Source organism: Eubalaena glacialis, chromosome 18 (genome assembly GCF_028564815.1).
Source record: "Eubalaena glacialis isolate mEubGla1 chromosome 18, mEubGla1.1.hap2.+ XY, whole genome shotgun sequence".
NCBI lineage: Eukaryota > Metazoa > Chordata > Mammalia > Artiodactyla > Balaenidae > Eubalaena > Eubalaena glacialis.
The window spans coordinates 52,301,861-52,308,104 of record NC_083733.1 but is presented as its reverse complement, the minus strand read 5'-3'; the positions used below and the strand labels follow the sequence as shown (position 1 = coordinate 52,308,104).

General features: G+C 42.3%; 1 pseudogene; it reads left to right on the top strand.

Annotated features, from left to right (window-relative positions):
- Positions 1-625: 625 nt before the first annotated feature.
- On the top strand, positions 626-968 carry LOC133077650 (large ribosomal subunit protein eL30-like; annotated as a pseudogene).
- The last annotated feature ends 5,276 nt before the right edge of the window (positions 969-6,244 follow it).

The window sequence follows — 6,244 nt, the reverse complement described above, 5'->3', positions numbered from 1 at the left end:
AATAAATTAAATCAACAGTAAGGTATTACATTTCACTGATCACATCACCTACCATTTGTAAATGGAAATATTGGCAAGACTGTGGTGTATATTTGTGTATATTTTACTGGTAATGAGTGTAAGTTGGTACATCCTGTCAGGAAGAGCAGTTTGGTGTTATTAACATCCTCACAAACAAACAAAAACACTCTTGAAAGCAGTAATGTTCCAAGTATCTATTCTAGGCAAGTAATCCCAATGCAGACAACAGTGTACCCACAAAAGTGTTTATCACATTACTTATGTAATCAGTCCTACCTAGGATCTCCAGCCTTCTGAAAAGGAGCTCAGAGGGAGCTCTCTGCCCTCAAAGGTACTTCTTAAATAACCGTTCCATCCTTTCCTGACCACTTGAGCTTTCAAGATTTAAATAATACACTGGAGTCCAGGGTCAGCTAAAGGACATTACTTACTCTAATAGTAGATAGATAGATAGATAGATAGATAGATAGATAGATAGATAGATAGATAGGATAACAACCACCCACAAACAGGAAGAGAAACAACCTAAAATATGTTTGCTTTCTCTCTGGCAATCTTGGCAGCTGTTCTTGGCTGGGGGTCGTCCCACACCTAAGACAGGAAGATGGTGGCAGCAAAGATGAAAAAGTTGCCAGAGTCCATCAACTCTAGGCTCCTAATCACTATGAAAAGTGGAAAGTACGGCTGAGGTACAAGCCAACTCCGAAAATGATCAGACAAGGCAGAGCAAAACCAGTCATCCTCCACTGAAATGGAAAACTGGTGTCCATCACTACAGTGGCAATATTATTGAATTGGGCAAAACGGATAGAAAATACTAGAGAGTTCACACACTGGCTAGCACTAATCTAGGTGATTCTGATATAGTTAGAAGCATGCCAAAACAGACTGGTGAAAAGCATGCAAAATTATTCTTCAATAAAATTGGCCAGAACTCGTTTAAATAAACAAACAAAATATTCGCCGTTCGGGACTTCCCTGGTGGTGCAGTGGTTAAGAATCCGCCTGCCAATGCAGGGGACACGGGTTCGAGCCCTGGTCCGGGAAGATCCCACATGCTGCGGAGCAACTAAGCCTGTGCACCACAACTACTGAGCCTGCGCTCTAGAGCCCGCAAGCCACAACTACTGAAGCCCGCGTGCCTAGAGCCCGTGCACTGCAACAAGAGAAGCCACGACAATGAGAAGCCCGCGCACCACGACAAAGAGTAGCCCCCGCTCGCCACACTAGAGAAAGCCCGTGGCAGCAAAGACCCAACGCAGCAATAAATAAATAAATAAATAAATAAATAAATAAAATAAAAAAATATTCGCTGTTCAACATTAGAATAAAGTACTTCCACGAAGTGGGAAATTCATTAAGCAATTATTTATAAATACCTTTAAAATATTTAATGATGTGGGAAATCCTACCATCATGCCATTAAGTAGATACAAAGTAGGATTCAAAATCACATGCTCTTATCTATACATTACCTGAATGTGTCCCAGACCCCATCTCCTTTTGTATCCCCAATAAAGGGTGGGTTTTGATCTCAGTTCGCTGGCTCTTTCTGCCTGAGAAGCACGATGGGGTGCTCTCTGGCCTTTTTCTTCCTGAGTCCAGGTGTGTGCGTAAAAGCTGAACAACCAGAGCTCTGGGGGAGATTTGTACAAATCAGGAGCCCTGGTCAATTCTAAACTACCAACATGGTGTCACTGAACAGAGTTGGGAAGAAATGGGTATAATCAGCTCTCGAAAGCTAGTATGAGCTGGCTCCAATGACCACTGCCTGGGTCCCACTGTCGGAGAAAGAAGTTTCACAACAGAACTGCTGGGCCTCTAGTTCTATCATTCTCTCAACGAGAATCTTCTTTGTCTAGACAAACGGACAACACTCAGGAGGCTAGAACAGGACATGTTCAATCTAGTCTCACACCAAACCCTGAACCACCATCTTTTCCTTCTAAGGCCCCAGATGCTGATCCTACCCAGACTCTGTCTACACTAATGGTGATTTTTTTTCTTTTTAAGAGAGCCCGTTGTCTCACCTTGTAATGAGACCCCCTTATCTGTCTGTAGTGTCCATATTTTCTGGACCCCAATTATGGACAAAATTCAGTGGTTTTCTCACAGTCTTGGGACACACTCAGATGTCAATCAAATATGGACTGAGTAACTTGGGTTATGAGGGAAGGGGGATGGCATGCAGTCAAACAGCGTATGGAAGAATCGCTGGGGTCCGCATTTCTTTTCCTCCCCGCAGCTTGCAGCAGTCTTTACCTTTATAAGATAATTTTTCCTGGGGAGAGCAGAAGTAATCTTTCACCTAAAGCACGCTCGTACCTCTCCCAGCTCAGCACCTAGGGGCCAGTCCTCCCATTAACACACAGCACCAGACCCAAGTGCATGTTTTGCCTAATCCACTGGGAGTTGTGCCCAAAGGGATTTTTTTCATCCCCTTTTCTGAGGCCCAGCTCTTTCTACCACCAACTTCCCCTGGTCCTATTTCATCCCTTAGGTCTCTCTGGGAGCACAGAAGTTTCAGAGCGTTGACCACTAAAGTCATGGATGGTTAGTTCCCCAGTCTAAGAATTAGGGTTAGGATCTGACAATTACAGCTTGCTTCCTCCATCAGGGAGCAAGTGGCCATCTTGGAAGGACCTTCACTCTCCTGCCCTGAAACCTTATCCTGCACTAAGGAATGGGAATTTATGCACAAACTTTACATGGCAAAGACCCCAGCCAGTCTACATCTCCATGGGGAGGAGCTATTTGGGGATACCCAGATTCCTACAGCCTTTGGAATCACATTTTTGAGCATGAGGTTGGTGTTCATGACTTTCAGTGCTGCTGGAAGCTGCCACTGGGACCAACTGAGAAGCTTGGCAACACACAGGCTGCAGGTCCTCAGATTCTCATTGCTACCTATTGCTGCCTTAAGATGAGAAGTTAGGTTTTTGTGCACACCAGCCCTTAGTTTCTTACCGCTTTCAAAGATTTCTACCAGGCTGGCAAATTTGGCAAGGTTTTCCAAGAGCAGCATAGTGCAGAGTAGGGATGCAATATGTTTATAGAATGAGTGAATGATGGTGTGTACAATGCCTACATTCTAAGATTGATCTTTTGAGAAAGTAAATTTCAGATTTATAAAGTAAATCCTGAGGACCTTCTTGGAGCACTATACATTCTAGTAAAATTTTTGCTCAGCCTTTCCCTACATAGTAAGTCATCATTTGCTGCAAGATTTAAAATTCTTGGGGACTTCCCTGGTGGTGCAGTGGTTAAGAATCCACCTGCCAATGCACAGAATACGGGTTCAATCCCTGGTCTGGGAAGATCCCACATGCCACGGAGCAACTAAGCCCGTGCTCCCCAACTACTGAGCCTGTGCTCTAGAGCCTTCGAGCCACAACTACTGAGCCCACATGCCACAACTACTGAAGCCCACGTGCCTAGAGCCCATGCTCCGCAACAAGAGAAGCCACCACAATGAGAAGCCCGCGCACCGCAACAAAGAGTAGCCCCCACTTGCCGCAACTAGAGAAAGCCCGCGCGCAGCAACAAAGACCCAACGCAGCCAAAAATAATAAATAAATAAGTAAATAAATTTATTAAAAAATAAAATAAAGTTCTTAAAACTGTTACAGGGAATTCCCTGGCGGTCCAGTGGTTAGGAATCTGTGCTTTCACTGCCGGGGCCTGGTTCCATCCCTGTTCGGGGAACAAAGATGCCTCATGCTGCTTGGCCAAAAAAAATTAAAAAATAAAATAAAATGAATATATAAGATATATATATATGCAAGCACAAAGCAGCATCAGAGCCCTATAGTTCAACGCAGTTTTTATTTAGTGAGAGCAGTTCAAAAAAAGTTCCCTCTGTGTGCAGAATGCAAATAATGTATTCCCAGTATGAAAGTGTCTATAAAAATACTTCGCTAAATATATCTTGCAAAACAATCAAATGGATCCTGGTCCTCAGGAACACTACTTTAAGATGCAAGGAAATGAGGGATCTTTACCATACCTAAAAGCCACAATGACTAGAAACATGTGCCAACATTTTTTCTTCCCTAATTTCTTTGGGTAATAGTTTTTGCTTTCTGTATTACAAGAGGCTTAAATTTGCCCATGGTCCTTGGCCATAGGGCAAGTCCCCTTCAGACGTATGTGCCATCAATGGGCAATTTTCAGGAACAGGAACATGGACTATGAACCAAACGTTTTCTGGCCGCTTCTAAGTGGACCTTTAATCTCCTGGGAACAATCTGGTCCTCTTCTTAGTTCTCTGGAGGCTCCAATGAAAGAGACTTCCTCCTAAGTCTCAGCCTAGCAATCCGGACGAGCAAAGCTGATTTCATCAATGCCAACCCAGGAATCGCTGTAACACTTTCTCATTCCAACTGATATTTTTAATAATCTTTATTACCTTTCTGATTTCAATCATAGGATATACTCAATACAAAACTTGAAAAACAGACATAGGCACTAAAGAAAAATACAGAATATATATCTCCACTTTTACTATGAAAGTTTTCAGAGAAAAGTTAGATGGCACAGTGAACAATGTATATAGGCTCCATCTATATTCAATGTTAATTTTGTTTTTTCTTCCGGTATTATTTGCTGAGCCATTTAAAAATTGTAGGTATTTTGAGCTTCATCTCTAATGTCACAAGAATAAGGACAATGGCCTATATAAGAACATTACCATAGGTAAGAAAATAATTCCATTATCACCTAATTTATTCCACTTTCAAATTTCCAATTGTCACAAGACTTTAGTCATCTATTTTGCACTTGAGTTCTAGAATATCACACATTCTATACTTGTCCAATTATTTCCTCTTAATGTTTAATTTGTTCCTGTACCCCTTCTACTTCCTGTCAGTTGGAAGTCTAGACACTACATTCAAGTTACTTTTTTTGGGGGGGCCTAGGTGTCATTGTGTTCTTTGAATCAACATCTCATCAGTAAGCACATACCAGGTTGTCCCATTACTGATGCTAGGTTTGATCACTTGATTACAGTGATGACAGATCAGTCCATCGTCAAGACTGAGCTTTTCCCTTTCGCGAGTTTTTTATACAGCAACATTTGAGCACTCTGCAAAGGTTCTGTTCCTCAGGAGCCTTTTACTAAAGGTTTTGATATCCACTGATGATCTTTGCCTGATCAGTTATTTCGTTAATGGTTCAGGCTCTATATTAAAACACTAAATCCTTTCATGGTACATGCCAAGTACGTGGAATGATCTTTGGGACAATGGACTCTCTAGGTAAACTTGAGTCGCCAGACTGCTCCCAATGAGGCTGGAAGGTGGTTTGTCAGACTGTATTTCAGGCTGGAGCTGCCAGGGATACACCCTTGTCGAGCCTTGCTTCCAGCCCACCCACTAAGAAGTCCCATGTGGGAAAACCATGAATACAAGGCCAGATCTAAAGTATCTCCACTCTCCAGGGACATGGGAGCAGCTTGAATCTTAGTCTAGTTGAACAAGACACTGTAGTCAGAACTGCTTTGCTGGTAAACCCAGATTTTATAAAAACAAGTAGAAAACGGACAGAAACTGCTGGAAAAGTAGTCACAGAGTTGTTGCAAAGATGAACACCACTGCTCTGCCAAGATAGAAACACACCTCTACAGATCAAATGGGCATTTAATGCCACATACATTCAAATGGGAAAGAAAAAACGAAAGAACATACACATAATGCCAGAAATACATTGTTGACAATTGTGTCTAAAAAGGCAGGGTGAAGGGTGAGGTTTTAAGGAATGGAGAGACTTTCAAATTTTCTCCAGAAAGTACAAATTTTCTGGAGACCTCTTCGGAATGCAAAATTTCAAAATGGGAGATGATCATCAGGGACCAACCAGTTAACCAAAACTTGCTTCTGAGAGGTGGTATTCCAGAATATCTCATTTTTATCTGTTACACAGCTCTGTAATTTTGAAATTTATTTTTCTGGAGGAAAATGAAACCTCCAAAAAAATCTAGAGGCCAAGTGAACCTCACAGGGTCATAGAGTTGTGGGTGGGAATCTAGCCTGCTTGCAGTTGTCGTATCTGAAGAATGGAAGTCGGTTCATCCTGGAGGCGTCAAGCAGCATGCTCCTGCGGGCTGAGTCTTGTTCGCTACGATTTTTCTGAAGGTTTTGATTACATGATGAATTTACAAATGACACAGACGAGGAGTAAGCTGGATGGCAGAGTGAGAATTACACAAAGTTGGACAATACAG